Source organism: Entelurus aequoreus, linkage group LG04, assembly GCF_033978785.1.
Source record: "Entelurus aequoreus isolate RoL-2023_Sb linkage group LG04, RoL_Eaeq_v1.1, whole genome shotgun sequence".
Taxonomy (NCBI): Eukaryota; Metazoa; Chordata; class Actinopteri; order Syngnathiformes; family Syngnathidae; genus Entelurus; species Entelurus aequoreus.
The window spans coordinates 56080858-56098909 of NC_084734.1; positions in this window are offsets into that span (position 1 = coordinate 56080858).

Genomic DNA, 18052 nt, shown 5'->3' on the forward strand with positions numbered 1-18052 from the left:
GCTAGACTTTTGACAAAAACAAGAAAGTTTGATCATATTACGCCTATACTGGCTCACTTGCACTGGCTTCCTGTGCACCCAAGATGCGACTTTAAGGTTTTACTACTTACGTATAAAATACTACATGGTCAAGCTCCTGCCTATCTTGCCGATTGTATTGTACCATATGTCCCGGCAAGAAATCTGCGTTCAAAGAACTCCGGCTTATTAGTGATTCCCAGAGCCCAAAAAAAGTCTGCGGGCTATAGAGCGTTTTCTATTCGGGCTCCAATACTATGGAATGCCCTCCCGGTAAAAGTTAGAGATGCTACCTCAGTAGAAGCATTTAAGTCTCATCTTAAAACTCATTCGTATACTCTAGCCTTCAAATAGACTCCCTCTTTAGACCAGTTGATCTGCCGTTTCTTTTCTTTTCTTTTGTACTCTGCTCCCAACCTGGGGTGGACCGCTAGCCTGTCCATCGGATGGGGACATCTCTACACTGCTGACCCGTCTCCGCTCGGGATGGTTCCTGCTGGCCCCATTATGGACTGGACTTTCGCTGATGTGTTGGACTTTCACAATATTATGTCAGACCCACTCGACATCCATTGCTTTCGGTCTCCCCTAGAGGGGGGGGGGGGGTTACCCACATATGCGGTCCTCTCCAAGGTTTCTCATAGTCATTCACATTGACGTCCCACTGGGGTGAGTTTTCCTTGCCCGTATGTGGGCTCTGTACCGAGGATGTCGTTGTGGCTTGTACAGCCCTTTGAGACACTTGTGATTTAGGGCTATATAAATAAACATTGATTGATTGATTGATTGATTGATTGATTGATTGACTGATTGAATTTGATGACTTTAGACTCGACTTGACAAAATGTAAAGAGACTTGCAACTCGACTTACACTTTAACATCAATGACTTGTGACTTCACTTGGACTTGAGCCTTTTGACTTGACACGACTTGCTACTTTCCCCAAAACACAAAGATTAAAAAGTTATTCAGGAGCGCTCGTATCTTTCATTGTGTACGTGTGTGTCTTGTCAGTGTGTGTGCTGTCTGTCAGTACAACATCCAATCAAATTACATCCACGTTGTATTAGCGGCTCCTCATTACCACTTCAAGATGGCGGCCGAATTGCTCGCGTCACAGCATACAATGCTGCGTCTACTTATAAAATGTCTATGGTTCTAACGTCATTGCAAACACGGCAATCTGTTGCGTCCACTGCAATTCGCTACCTTATTCATACTTTTTGTCAAGTGATTTTTTTTAAGCAGGGTTGCATGAGGTACCTACACATAACGTTACGTTAGTCAATGCATCACACACAGTAACGTAACATTAGACAGCGGTCAGCAGCACCGCATATTTTAACCACCTACAAAAAGACAAACCTGGTCAAATAAAGGTCAGTTAAAATGTATTCTATATTAAGAATATGTGTACATATTGCATAGGGCAGTGACATCTAAAAAGTACAACTCTGTTCATTGTTATGTTCATGTATTTGTTATGTTTTTCATGTGTATGCACACATAAACACACATACAGTATGAGATGAGATCAATGAGATAAGCTAAGAACAGGATAGAAACTGCTGTAGAACTGGTTACAATGCAATATGCCATGGAAATACAATGTTAACAATTTTGTGCAAATAAGTACACTTGCACTTGTTTTTTCAAATGTGTTTATTCTGTAAAGGAATGAGTTGAATGTTTAAAATGACTGGTTAATAGTGCTATTATGAAGTGCAATGTCAGCACTATTTTATTTTTATCCTGCAATTTCAAATGCACATTTAAAAGCATACACAACCTGTGTAAATATATTCGTCTGTGGTTAAAAGGACTTGAAAGGACTCGAAACTCAAAATGCAGGACTTGGGACTTGACTTGAGACTTTCCAGTCTTGACTCTGGACTTTACTCTGGACTTGCCGGTCTTGACTCAGGACTTGAGGGCAAAGACTTAAGACTTACTTATGACTTGCAAAACAATGACTTGGTCCCACCTTTGGTAACCACCTGTGATTAATCATGAATAACCCAAATTCCAAAGTTTAGTGGATCTGATCAAAAAAAGTGGCTGCATTTGGGCTTGGGATTAGGTTAGCAGCAGCAACAAATGTCATGTTGGCATGTGTTGATGTGAGGTGCGATTCAAGTTGCTTGAGGCAGACGTGGATAAACACTTATTTCCTGGACATAGCGTACTTGTTACATAAACATTATTGCCCTTACTTTCATTGAGCAAAAAGTAGTGCCGGTACTTACAGTTTGATAACGCTACCTTTAAATTTCCCTCGTGATTGTAGTGTGTCAGAGCGTGCAGTGAGACAGCGTGAGCAGGGTATGGTGCGCACACCCAGCCAATTATCATCAGCGCTTTAACAACTGCATCATCATCCAACCCCTCACACCCCAGCTGAAACTTGACACCTTGCGCTTCATTAAACCAAACTGTAGTGACGAGCCACTTAAACATTCTCAGTAACAACAACAGTGTTGCGACGATGGGAACAGTAATTATTTAGATTACACGTTACTGAAAAAAATGACTGCCGTTAGTAACGCTATTATACTTTAACACCGTTATTACCAACACTGCAGATACATCACCCCCACAAGACAGGGCCACAGGACTGGAAGCAGGCGGAGGTGGGGAGATGACAGGACCCCTGCGGCTCAAGCATATGTATATATATTAAAGATTAAAGATTAAAGTACCAATGATTGTCACACACACACTAGATGTGGTGAAATTTGTCCTCTGCATTTGTCCCATCCCCTTGGGGAGCAGTGGGCAGCAGCTATATACTGTATGTATATATATATATATATATATATATATATATATATATATATATATATATATATATATATATATATATATATATATATATATATATATATATATATATATATATATTGTATTAATCCAGGAATGTAGGCTCATACGACTTCTTTGTTTGTCTTATCTTTATTGTACAAGATCCAATTCAACCACACAACAGCTCTAATGTGTGTCTCCCTCATTTCCCGGCAAGACTCGAACGCTTATTTCCTATCAATCACGTCACTTCCCTATCTCTCCCGGAAGTCCCGCCCCCAGCCAAAAGTCATTGGCTAACACCCCGTAGCCAGCCGCTACAATATATATATATATATATACAGTCGTGGTCAAAAGTTTACATACACTTGTGACGGACATAATGTCATGGCTGTCTTGAGTTTCCAATAATTTCTACAACTCTTATTTTTTTGTGATAGAGTGATTGGAGCACATACTTGTTTGTCACAAAAAACATTCATGAAGTTTAGTTATTTTATGAATTTATTATGGGTCTACTGAAATTATGACCAAATCTGCTTACCAAATCTGTATATATTTATACACGGAGTTGGGCAGTGGCAAAGTTACATAAGTTAACTACTTTTCTACAGGCCCCAAAAAATTACAGAGAAAATACAATGACCTGTATGAATGAGAACATTCATACATACGGTGAAAATCCAGGATGAGTGGTTGGTGTTTGTAGGATGAGTTACAATTGGCTACGATTAGGGCGAAACATTATGGACTGGCCATTCATGGGCAAAATAAGGTAGGTCTTTCAAACCAGGATGCAAAATAACAGATATGCACTCATGTCACATGACAAGGGCGTCGGAAACAGAGGGACGTTTCAAGCTCAAGGTTTCTGCAAGCATTAAAAAGCATTAAAAGTAATTAAATGGATTTTGCGAAAATTAAGGCCTTAAATGCCATGAAAAACCATTAAATGCGATGTTCAGAGGCATTAAAAATGTAATACAATTGTAGGACTAGGCCGATAGTCAATTTGTCAATCAATCAATAATTTAAAAACGTTCCCTGATAAATTGCTACGTCTGTCTGTGTGTTTCTTTTTTCGGCTGCAGCTTTCCAACTGGATACAAGAGTTCTTGTAAGGTCCAGTCCAAAAGCGTAAAAAGCATTGCCTCAATACGGCAAAGTTCAACGGCTATGGGGGCTCAAACTTTGTCATTTTTTGGTGACTGTAGGCGTGCAGTCCTTAACTCTGACACCATGTCATGTTAATGAGGAAGCTGAGCTTGTTTCATACACGACTCATTTATTTTAGTGTCCACTTCAACACACATGAGCTAACTGGACTAACATTAGCAACTCTCGTGACGAGGAAAACTCACGTAACCTGTGGTGGCCGAGCATGGTCAAACAAGTTATTTCTTACAACAGACCACAACTCTTATTTCATGACATTCCCACAGTAAACGAATAAGAGTTCCTCTAGCTGTCTGACACTTTATTCATAACTTGATATCTACTGTGCCCATGTGAAACATCTGTGAGTGTGTAAAATACAATCTATTCAAGATGTTTAATTATTTTTAATGCATCTTATTGGCATTTTTTCCAAATATCATTCCATGACATGTATTTTTCAAAACTGTTTAAAATCAATGGTCCATTTCCAAACACATGCATTATTTTCATTCCAAGTATGATGTTCATTTTTTTTTTCATAAAACCTTTTGACTATTTTTTAAACATTGTGTCCTGATTAAAAAAACATATTTTACTGTGTGTGGCTATTAAAAATCATACTTTCAAAGGATAGGCATTTTTTCCGCATGTTTTAAAGAGATAACATTTAAAAAATGACTTTTGGGTATATTATAATGATCAACTAATTCAGAATTGGATATTTATTTAGAGGGCTTAAGTGCAGTTACCCTTTAATCATTTTGATTGAAGGTACAGTGTGATGATTGACCATTTTTAATTGGCTACTGTCTCCGACTGTGCACGAAGTCAGAACACCGGATTCTCCTACAGAAAAATAAATGAATAAAAATAAATTCTAAGATGAAAGAGTCTTGCACGCCAATTTTAATTCACCAGATACTAGATGGGGACGCCGTGGCTTGGATGGTAAAGCAACTTCAGGGTTCCAGGTTCGATCCCAGCTTCCGCCATCCTAGCCACATCCGTTGTGTTCTTGGGCAAAACACTTCACGCTTGCTCCTGATGGGCCCCCCCCCGGCGATTGGTGCAATGGATGTCGAGTGGATCTAGCATAATATTGTGAGAGTCCAGTCCATAGTGGATCTAACATAATAGTGAGAGTACAGTCCATAGTGGGGCCAGCAAGAGATCATCTTGAGCAGAGACAAGTCAGCAGCGCAGAGACCCCAACTGATGCACAGATGAGTGGTCCACCCTGGGTCCCGACTTTGGACAGCTAGCGCGTCATCTGTGGTCACCAAATCTGTGTCCCCCCCTCTCTACGAAGGAGAAGGGGGCAGAGCCGAAAAGAAACGGCAGATCATCTGGTCTAAAAGGGGGGTCTATTTAAAGGCTAGATTGGTCAGATCTAGTTCAGCAGCTGGTGCCAAAACCCCACATACTTATACTCCAAAAACATGGTTCTGCCACGGGATCACCTGTATCCCTAATAGTAGCAAACCTTTACATAGAGGACATGGAAGAGAGAGATTTGAGCTCTTTTACAGGAACAGCACCAAAACATTGATACAGATGTTGATGACACATTGGTGAAAATCAGAAATCAAGAAGTGCAAGCCTTCACCGAGCACATTAATTACTCAGTGGAAAAAAAAAATCAAGTTCACACATGAGGATGTCAAAGACAGTAAGTTGCCTTTTTTGGACTTATGTCGGGGTGTACCGAAAACCCACACATACTGACCAATACCTACTTTTTGACTCACACCACCCACTGGAACTGGGTGTTACCAGAACCCTACAACATAGAGCTGATAATGTTCCTACCAGCCCACAGGTCAAAGAGAAAGAACATAGAAATTTAATGGGAATCCCTCAAAACCCGTGGTTACCCTGGCTGTTCGTTTGTGAAGAGTGTATCCAGTTCCAGAAATAACCAGAACGGAGTGGATGAGGAGGAAAAAATGTGACAGACGCAAAAATACTGTCATTCCATATGTGTCAGGTCTATCTGAGAAAGTCAGAATAATTTTTAACCAACACAACATCCCAGTACACTTCAAACCAGGCAACACCCTGAAACAGAGACTAGTGCATCCTAAATACTGGACACCCGAAACCCACAAAAACAATCTAGTGTATGCTATCCAGTATAATGATGAATGTCCTGATTCATATATTGGGGAAACAAAACAAACACCAAGCCGATGGATGGCACAGCATTGATGGGAACATTCTTCAGGCCAAGACTCAGCTGCACCTCAGGGAGAATCAGCACTTAAATGTACTGATTCTGGACAGGGAGGACGGATGGTACAAAAGAGGAGTGAGAGAAGCTATCTATGTCAAGGTTGAAAAATCATCTCTAAACAGAGAGGGTGGTCTGTAACACCACCTGTCTCCCACATACAACACTGTCCTTTCAACCATTCCTAAAAGACTGCAATTTAGTCTCCAACAAATAACAGGAGTTATAGAAGTTGACCAAAAATGTCATTTGTTTACAACTGAACGTCAAACGCTCAAATGTTTTAGCAATGTACAGTCCATCCATCTTCTTCCTGAAGCACGACCATTTCGTTTTTATGCGGTTTCTGGAGCACACAGCATTCTCAAAATGTCAACCCACATTCATTTGCTTGATACAAGCACCTCCTACTGAATTGAGCTCAGACACATGGCTACTTTCAGTATGATTTGCGTATTTAGAAGGGCCGTGGCCTGGGTGGGGTCTAGGTTTGCCCAACCACATAAACATCTGCGGTCAATTTTAAGTTATTGCGATGAAATAAAGAAATGTGACCACCATTGTGCATGCCCACACTTTAATACATCTGACTTTTTTCTTGCATACGTAGTCTTCTGGATTTGAATGTACATCTATATTTTGTTGGAAATCCACACAACTCTTAATGCATGAAGCCCCTGGACTTTAGGCTACCTTGGAGATGAAATTGGAACTGGAGCTTGAGCTGACTTGACCTTAGTCTGGAGTGGAGCAAAAGCAGTCTGTGAGCCAACCTCTGACTGAAGCGGAATGAGAGAAGGGCGTGATCGCACTTTGAGGCGGATCTGAGGAAAGACACTGCATTGGAGCGGTGTTGTGGAGAAGGTTAAAGCAGCTGCACCCAGGTACCGTGTGGGAAAAGTGCTGGAGTCAGCTTGCATCAAGGACAGATAGATGCTGCCTGAAGCTAAAGAACTGGGCCGAACAGAATCAAGCCAGGAACAGAAAGTATTTCAGATTTTTTTTACACAGCAATGGTCAAGACGTTGCTGAAATATGTGATACAAAGTAACTGACAACTCAGAAGTACAGTTTCAGTTTCAGGTTATTTTATTCCTGACATGCATAATGTACCAGGATGCATTTGGAAACAGAGCCAGGTTAACAGTTATACAACGCAACATGTCCGAAAAAAAAGTAAAACGAAGCAGAGATGATTTAATCCCACCCCTTCTGCACATCTCAACAATCATCAAAACAACTTTTTCTCCTACGCATATTAGTTGAAGCTCTAATAAAGCTCACCAAGTCGTTGTCAATTTTCAGATTCTTCATCTTAAATTTATTTTACAATGTGATTGTTTGAAGCAAATGAACACAGTTCCATCATGGACACAAGCAGGGAAAGGGAGACATCCCTCCAACTCTGGCTCCTCGCAAAATGTATTATTTTACTTCCCAAGAACTGATATATTATTTTCCATAGGGGGGTTGGGTTGTCTTTGTACCCTCTGACTCTGGTTTCCATGGTAACTGTCTTATCTCGCAAATACCTCACAACCTCATGTCAGGGCTCTATGGTGTGTCCCTTTAAATGTGTGACTTAAAACTAACCATTTGCAGTAATACCTAATTATTTACTATAATATATATATGATAGATAGCATGCAGAAATATGATGGTAAGATCAATATACTCATTTTGGTAGGTGTATTTGTATGCTAGCAATATATGTAGTTAGCAGTAAAATTATTCAAATCCTTCCATATATATATACTGTATGTATATATACTTTTTGTTCACTTCTTATGTTCAGTGTACACTACTCACAAAGTTTTTACACATTGGGTCCCAAGGCAAACCCTTGGGACAGAATACAAACGCACCCCGGACCGCACGTTCCCAAACGGCTGCTGCACACCACCCCTAAATCTAAAAATAGATTTCAAACACTTCCTTGTGGTCTACATCAAGGGTTCGTAAAGTTTCCCTAATGAAGGGACATTGAGTGTATTTTACATCAATACCATGCATCACACTGTTGGGAAATTAGGTTTGCTAACTTAAATTTGTTAAATGTTCTTTTTTGGGTCACCAAAGTCATCTGAACTCATCTAAAGTGTCTAAGTACTCCACTTCCATCCTATAATTCATTTTGATCCAATCAAGCTGTTCTCAAGCCCATTAAAATCATTTTCATTTTGAGATGGCACAAAATCAAAAGAAGCCACTTTAGGTTTTATTGATTGTGGCAGAGTCATTTCAGGAAGACTGTATAGCTTGAAATGATATCAGAATACCAATGTTATCGTGTGTGAGAAAGCTTTCAGACAGGCGCACTGTGCTCGATGGTACCAATATGAATATCAACTATATCCTTACTTGCCTGTAAATGTGCCCTTAAAAACTCAATGAAAATTTCCAATGCTCCATTTGTATTGAAACGTATTGGCCCTACAGTAAATAGAAGAAAATTGCCTGAAGCAGCTTCTTTGTCAAAAAGTCAACAATAAATTGCGCCACACCATATAATTTTTTCCATATCACAAACACACACTATAAACCACATTCGGAGCCTTATTATGTGAAAATTATTGTTTACGTGCACAAAAAGCAACAATTCACACATGCTTACTAACAACTACTATCACATAGAGCAACACAAATGATTGGTGAACAGGAATGTATGGAACTGAAAACCTTCAGCAGCATAGATCACAATAGTCCGGAATTAGATAAGGTTATAGAACCAGATTACATTTTTTATTTCACACCAGGAATAATTATTTTTATTATACAGACGAACAATATAACGGAAACATTCAAGTAGACAACAAACTGTCGATTATTCATTTAAACTGCAGACGTTTGTATGCAAACTACAACAATGTAAAGCATTTATTGGAACAATTCAACAAACCCTTCAAAGTTATCACTATCTCAGAAACATTGATGGATGCTTGGACCTGGAAGGATATGAACTAAATGATATCAACAGAACCAACAAGAACGGAGGGGGAGTATCTGTGTACATGATGAAGAATTTAAACTACAAAGTGTTAAAAATGTATAATTAGCAATTGATAGTATCATAGAATGTATAACCATTAAAATATGTCATGAAAAATGCAAAAATGTTTAGTTGTATATATAGATCACCTAAGTCAAACATTGATACGTTTGAGAACTGGATTAAGGCAACTTTTACTGAAATCAGTCAAAAAATAACTTTCTTATGCGGAGACTTCAACATTGACCTCTTGAACCCTAACAAACCAAAGTCCATAGATGACTTCATAGACAAAATGTATAGCCTGAGTTGATTTCCTAAAATCACAAGGCCAAGCAGAATCTCAAGACACAGCCCCACACTTACTAATAATACTTTTACTAATGATTTTGATAATATCAGAAGTGGCCTGCTAATATCCGACATCAGTGATCATCTGCCAGTTTTCATAATCTATGACGGAAACCTCAAGAATAGGAACATTGATGACAAAAAAACATTTCGAAGAATATGTACAGAACAAAGTATGACAGCTTTCCAAAAATGATCTGAGAAATCAAAGTCGGGACAGTGTATACAGTGAAAATGATGTAAATGATGCATATGGCAATATTTATATTTAGTTCATACACATTTTTTTGAAAAAAAATGGGCATAGTGTCCCCATACGCTGGCCTTATATATATGTATATATAATAGATATACAAATAATGTCAATACATTGAAATAGACTGTATCACATAGTGTATAATCTAACTTGCAGTAAACTTTAGTAAAGTTGTGTATAAACGAATATATAAAATTCCATGCAATTTTCATTCCATTATTGTTTACATCAGTGACTTATAAAGTTTAAAAAAATCTATGTGTGTTACACAGCCAGGAATCCAAAAAAAATGATGATACAGCACAATGTTAGGCTCAAGCTCCTGCCGCCACACAGCCTGCTGTGCGCTCCTCTGAGCGCGCCTCTGGACATCCCCACGGGCGTTCCTCACCTGCTGCGGCTGCACGCAATCAGCAATCAGCACACCTGCCGCTGATGAAAGCTCCACATCCTTCACAAGCCAGCGGATCCTGTGTTCCAGTGCCAGAACGTAGCTACTTGTCTCGTACAGTAAGCCCTACATGTCTCTAGCTCTCCTCGCCTATGTGCTTCCTTGCTCTCTGTGTTTCCCCTCCGTGCTCATCGTCTTATGTCCTGTGTCTTCACCCTGCAGCTCCTCTTCGTTCCCTGGATTCGAGCTATGTGTCTCGTCTTCCCGTATTCCCTCCTGTCTTCTTGCTGCCTTTCTGGATCTCGACCTCTCGCATGGACACAAACTCTGACATCTCGCTCCTGCTCTTGACCTCTTGCTTGCCCGTGGACCTCCGAACCTGCCTTGCTCCTTTTGGACTTCCGCACTTTCCTCAACACGCATCTTCAACACCTCCCGGTAACGCTCAACATATAATCGTTTCACATAGTCACACCACACGTATTTGGATTACTTGCACACGTCATTCTATTATTTTAATAAACACGCCTAAGGCTAAGTGACGTCCTGTCTCAGTGCTGTCTCCTCCACTGCACGTAACAGTACGTTCTGGCCTTGTCTGAACCAGACGGCTGTGGCACAGCAAGATCCACGCTCCCTTCCCGATCCCCCACGACTCCTGAAATCTTGGCTATACACACAGTACTCCAGCAGCACCAAGAGTGCTTCTCATCAACCCTCTTGTTATGCTTCTGACGGGGCAAACATTGCATTAATTTTTTCGCAACTTTCGGGTCAGGCTCTTAGATGGGCCACAGCAGCGGTCGACAAGTCCGATGGACTAGGCACGACTATGCTGCCTTCCGCTCCAAATTCCGGGCAGTGTTCGATCACCCCGTGGACGGAGGGGATGCCGCCTCCTGGCTGCACTCCATCAAACAAGGCTCCCGCTTGGTCGCAGCCTGCACCCTTGAGTTCCGCACTCTTGCTGACAGCGGGGGAGGAGACAAGGCGCTCCAGAGCGCATACAGAATTGGACTGAGGCCATAAAAGACGGCTTATTGCGAGACCTACCTCATGCTCCTGCTGTCAGAGCCGACAAACTGCTGCTGCAAGCCTGCTAAACTAACAAAAACAGCTCAAAGTCAGACTCGCTGACGTCACACGTCACTATGCAACAGGCACCACCTTTTAAATGGCACACACATAAACTGCTGTCATATACACTATATTGCCAAAAGTATTTGGCCACCCATCCAAATGATGAAAATCAGGTGTCCTAATCACTTGGCCCGGCCACAGGTGTATAAAATCAAGCACTTCGGCATGGAGACTGTTTCTACAAACATTTGTGAGAGAATGGGCCGCACTCAGGAGCTCAGTAATTTCCAGCAGGGAACTGTCATAGTATGCCACCTGTGCAACAAATCCAGTCTAGAAATTTCCACGCTCCTAAATATTCCAAAGTCAACTTTATTATAAGAAAAATGAAGAGTTTGGGAACAACAGCAACTTAACCACCGAGTGGTAAGCCACGTAAACTGACAGAGAGGGGTCCGCGGATGCTGAAGAGCACAGTGCAAAGAGGTCGCTGACTTTCTGCACAGTCAGTTGCTACAGAGCTCCAAACTTTGTGACCTTCCAATTAGCCCACGTACAGTACGCAGAGAGCTTCATGGAATGGGTTTTCATGGCCGAGCAGCTGCATCTAAGCCATACTTCACCAAGTCCAATGCAAAGCGTGGGATGAACTGGTGTAAAGCACATTGCCACTGGAGTCTAGAGCAGTGGAGACCCCTTCTCTGGACTGATGAATCACGCTTTTCCATCTGGCAATCTGATGGACCAGTCTGGGTTTGGAGGTTGCCAGGAGAACGGTACATTTCAGACTGCATTGTGCCGAGTGTAAAATTTGGTGGAGGACGAATTATGGTGTGGGGTTGGTTTTTCAGGAGTTGGGCGTGGCCCCTTAGTTCCAGTGAAAGTAACTTTGAATGCTCCAGGACACCAACACATTTTGGACGATTCTATGGGATGGCACTTCAAATTCATATGTGAGTAAAGGCAGGTGGCCAAATACTTTTGGCAATATAGTGTATATCCATCCATGTGAAACTTGTCTTAAGTTAAAAAGTTAAGTTTAAAGTCAAAGTACCAATGATTGTCACACAGACACTAGGTGTGGTGAAATGTGTCTTCTGCATTTGAACCATCCCCTTGTTCCACCCCCTGGGAGGTGAGGGGAGCAGTGAGCAGCAGCATGCGCTGCACTCGGAATCATTTGGTGATTCAACCCCCAATTCCAACCCTTGATGCTGAGTGTCAAGCAGGGAGGCAATGGGTAGCATTTTTTCTAGTCTTTAGTATGACTTGGCCGGGGTTTGAACTCACAACCTCCCAGTCTCAGGGCGGACACTAACCACAAGACCACTGAGCTGGTTAACTGCAATATGCGAGATATTTGAAGTTTATTTTTTAAGTAACACATTAATTACTTACCTTAATAATTAATTACATGTATGCAATCCTATTGGTAATCCAATTACATGTTTGGTAAAGTAAAAAGTAACTATATTTAATTACTTTTTTAAAGTAATTTTCAGAACACAGCATCTTTAAAAACAGTTGGCAGGTTGGTGTTCCTGGCTAAAGTCATTGTGTGTATGTCTAAAAATAAAAACATTGTTGTTAAAGGTAAATTATTTTCATGTTGCTGTTGACGTTTAAACATGTCCTCTTAAACCAGGGCACTTTATTTCACATTTAGTTTTTTTGTTAGCTAAATAATTTTTTCAAATAAGATTTGACATTATATTTGACTTTTCTCCTATTATTTGAAATGCTTTTTCTTTTTTATGCTAGCGGGAGCTAGCATACAAAGAGCAATCAAACTATGGAACAATACTTAGCGTACAGGGGTGCATGGAAGCAGGTAGAACATGTCGTTAGATGTAGCGTGAAGCAAACAAGGAAGCCAGACAGTGTGTGGCGAGCAACGTGAATAAATAGCACTCTGATTAGTGCCTGGCAGCAGGTGAGCGTCCCAAACACTAATCAGAGGCAGCTGCAACCAATCAGCACCCATGGTAACTGAAAACACAAACCCGGGAGTGCAGAAAACAGAACTGAGGTAGTCAAAACTAAACGACGGGCTGATCCGAGCTATGGATTTGGGCTATGGATCATAACAGAAGGACCGGAATTGAAATTTAAAGGAAAAATAAAGCTCACGTAGAACCATACTGATGTCCGTGTCTCCTCAATTTAACAGCCTTTAAAAGATTACAACCCTCCCAAATATATTACCCTACATACGTCCATTCATACATTATATTACTTTGATATATTTTCGCGTAAAAAAAACAACACACTAATTTTTAAGGTGTTGCAACTTTTATTTTATTTTGTAGTAGTAACGACTTCCTCCCTGTTATATACCCATATATATGGTTGGGCATTACACCAATAATAATAAGGACACGGAAACCTTGGTTGCTCTGTAGCTTCACGTTTACTACTGTCGAGGTCAACAAGAACTCTGTATGTTACAGGAAGTGACATCAAGAGCAGGAGGCATGACGGTAACTCAGCAGGGACAAAACTAGGACTGTTAATACACAACATCCCCGGTCAACTTCCTTTGTTTTCACTTTATCGAAATGCGTATTTAAGTGACGTCGAGGCCTCATTGGAGCCACATTAGGGCCTGTGCGCGTTTACACTGGAGTCTGATAAAAATCACAATTTACTTGCAGTCTAAACAGTCAGCTGGGAAAAAAAATCTGATTTAAAAAAATGCATTGTAAACATAGTCCTAAAAAAAGATCACTTCTGCATTTTTACAGTATGTTTTAATCCCAGTGGTGTTGTTTGTGTAAAATGTGGAGCAGATGACTGCTTCAGAGAGAAGTAATGCATCTATTTTCAATGTGTGGTGTTGTTGGGGGTGACACCTCGCTCTCTTTCAAGGAAAAACTCCTAGTAGTTTCCTAGTCAGCCTAGGAGTAACAGGCATGCATTTCCAAACATTAAACTGTCATGTGCAAGCGGTAGAAAATGGTTGGATGGATGTGCACAAGGCATAGGGCTAAAAGGCACTGATATGTAATATTGTATTTTTCATTATGGGTATGGATATTCAACATAAAGATTGCAGCATTTTTTTTAAACGGGCAAACTATGAAACATTTGGAGTGCATTTGTATGAAATAATGTTAGTCAGTTTGGTAGTGTGATGGATTATAATTTCAAATGAGTCTCAGGAGTTTGAAATGGATTTGTCAGACTGTAAAATCCCATTAGGTTTTGCAGCACTGAAGCACTAAACACATCTCCAAGTAAAATACACCAAGCGCTTCTTGGCACCATCATCATTATTTGTCATGCGAGTATAATGCATATTTACCTATACCTCTGCCATGTTCCCACTTTCATCTGCAGCCACGAACCTTTAAAGCAGAACTTAACTTTTTTTGGAATTTTGCCTATCATTCACAATTCTTATGTAAAACAAGAACACATATGTTTTTTCTTCTTTTATGAATTCTAAGCAGTAAAATACATCACTTACAAGGTGGTCAACAATGCTGCGAATGGGAGTACACTATTGCACCCCAAAAAGGACTCCTAAATAAACATCCAAACAATGTCATCAATACTCCATTTAAATCTCGTGACCTGAATATTACCAAGTAATAGCGCTATCGTTATTAGCAAATGCAGACAAACTGTTTTTAGCCCTTCCGTGATCACAGAGAGGTAACTAGTTTGTGCTGCTATGTTGACAAATTGTGCCACTCAGCTGGTGAAAATTAATTTGAGATTATAAATCATGCGTCTCACCTGAATGATATAAGGTTGTGGATATAAACTGAGAAGTTGGTAAACTTTAACATTCAACTTTGACCCGGAAAGGCACGAAAAAATACTCGTTTGACGACACCTTTTTTTTTAAAGGGGAACTGCATTTTTTGGGGGGGGGATTTTGCCTATTGTTCACGATCATTATGAAAGACATGACGATGGATGGATTTTTTTAATGCATTCTAACTTGTAAATAAACCTAGCGGAGCCAGTGGGAGGTCCTCTATTTTGTCCGTAAAATCCAATAAATAACCATTCAAAAAGCGCCAACAGCGCTCCATTTACATTTCGTGACTTGACTATTGATCAAGTATTAGTCATACTGTTATTATATCTGTTATTATATGCGCTAACGCAGACAAACTATTCATAACGGCATTGTGATCACATATGGAAATAGAATTGTCTCACATCAACTTATATATATCAATATGATATTATTACATATGCATATATTAATAAATATACAAATACAAATACAAATGTGATATACAAATAATCAATTATTTGTATAAACGTGTATTTGTAAATATATTTTTGAGATTTGAAAATATATACAAATAAAATGTATAAATATAAAGATGTGACATACAAATAAATCAAGAATTTGTATAAATAAACGTGTATTTGTAAATATATTTTGGAGATTTAAATATAAATATACTTGATTTTGTATTTGTATTTCTATTGAATTTGCATATGTGGATCGCTTTTTTGCTTTTGTGTTGATGAGACATTCCTCCCACAAACCAGATGCACAAATAAATGTGACCTACACACTCCCCTGAACAACCAGCAGAGGGCACTGCAGCCAGAGCGGTCTTGGTCACAGAGCATTATATGCATTATATGCAAAATGCCCGGAGTTCTCTGCACAAAAACAATCCACGTCTTTACAGAGAGAACGCACAAAGGGCCTGAGCTTGCTAACGTTAGCGTTGTATTAGCTAATGCTAATTTATCCAGTTAATCTGAAAGACCGTGCTAGCTGCTTATTTTATTGTATCAATGCCGTTTAATGACCTTGTCCCGATGTAGATACTGATCTCTTATCAGTGCAATGTGATCATCATCATATATCATATGACCCTCCCTAGTGTGCCTCTGATTGGCTCGCCACTGTCTGACCATGTCTATGAACGGGACCGCTCTGGCTGCAGTGCCCTCTACTGGTTGTTCAGGGGAGTGTGTAAGTCACATTTATTTGTGCATCTGGTTTGTGGGAGGAATGTCTCATCGACACAAAAGCAAAAAAGCGATCCATATATGCAAATGCAATACAAATACAAATACAAAATCAAGCATATTTATATTCAAATCTCAAATATATATTTACAAATACACGTTTATTTATACAAATTCTTGATTTATTTGTATTTCACATTTTTATATTTATAAATTGTATTTGTATATATTTTCAAATCTCAAAAATATATTTAAAAATATGCGTTTATTTATACAACTTTTCATCTTGTTTTCATCTAATTTGCTGAAGGGCCGAGGGGAGGGGTGTGTGTGTCTGTGTGTGAACTGACTCGCGGACAGAAAAGAGGAATGTTATCATACGAGTGCTGTAGCGTGTCCCTTTTTTTCAGAGGATTTCTACGCTACTGCAGATAATTTTGTCAACTTGTAGCATACTTGCCAACCTTGAGACCTCCAATATCGGGAGGTGGGGGTAGGGGGTGAGGGGGGGTGTGGTCGGGGGCGTGGTTATTAACAGCTAGAATTCACCAACTCGAGTATTTCATATATATTTCATATATATATATATATATATATATATATATATATATATATATATATATATATATGAAATACTTGACTTTCAGTGAATTCTAGCTATATATATATATATATATATATATATATATATATATATATATATATTTATTTATTTTATTTACATAGAAAAAAAAAATACTTGAATTTCAGTGTTTCGTTGGCTATCCTTTAGATGGCAGTATTGTCCTATTTAACTTCTCCGTTCATTGGGCAGGCAAGCTTATTGTGGGAAAGCGGACGTGAGAACAGGCTGTCCCCACTCAGTCTCAGGTCCGCATTGAGCCGGAGGGGGCGTGGCCTCCAGCTTCGGCTGAATACCGGGAGTTTGTCGGGAGAAAATCTCTGCCGGGAGGTTGTCGGGAGAGGCGCTGAATACCGGGATTCTCCCGCTAAAAACGGGAGGGTTGGCAAGTATGACTTGTAGGTATATAAAAATGTACTTTCTCAACTTCAAACATATTAGTTTGAGGGGCAAGACCTTTATTTGAGGGGGTTCTGTCCCCTCCTGCCCCTACGTAGAGCCAGCCCCACGTCTCATTATGAACGTGCCTGTTACTACATTACATATCTACTTACATCATGTATCAGCATTGATGTAGGTTTTCTTAGAGTGCTTTATAGGCGGAATGGAGTGACTCACATTGACTCCATTGTTTAAGTTAAGTTAAAGTTAAAGTCCCAACGATAGTCACACACACACTAGGTGTGGTGAAATTATCCTCTGCATTTGACCCATCCCCATGTTCACCCCCTGGGAGGTGAGGGGAGCAGTGAGCAGCAGCGGTGGCCGCACTCGGGAATCATTTTGGTGATTTAACCCCCAATTCCAACCCTTGATGCTGAGTGCCAAGCAGGGATGTAATGGGTTGTTAGCTGACCTTTGCTAACATTTTCGAGTTAGAATGTAGAAAATAAAAGAAAATCATGTGTTCTTTTCTTACATAAGGATTGTAAATAGGCAAAAAAAACCAGACAGTTCCCCTTTAATTAACTGAAATGTAACATGAAAAATTTACATTTAATAAGATGGAATATCCAATTACTTTTATATACTTTGATGTAATGTTGTTTTGGGAGACGTACTGCATTCTTTCAGTAAGAAATTAGTTAAATAAAGATAATAATAATAATAATAATAATAATAATAATAATAATAATAATAATAAAGAAAAGGCTAAGTCTTCCATCCATCCATCTTCAACCGCTTATCCGGAATCGGGTCGCGGGGA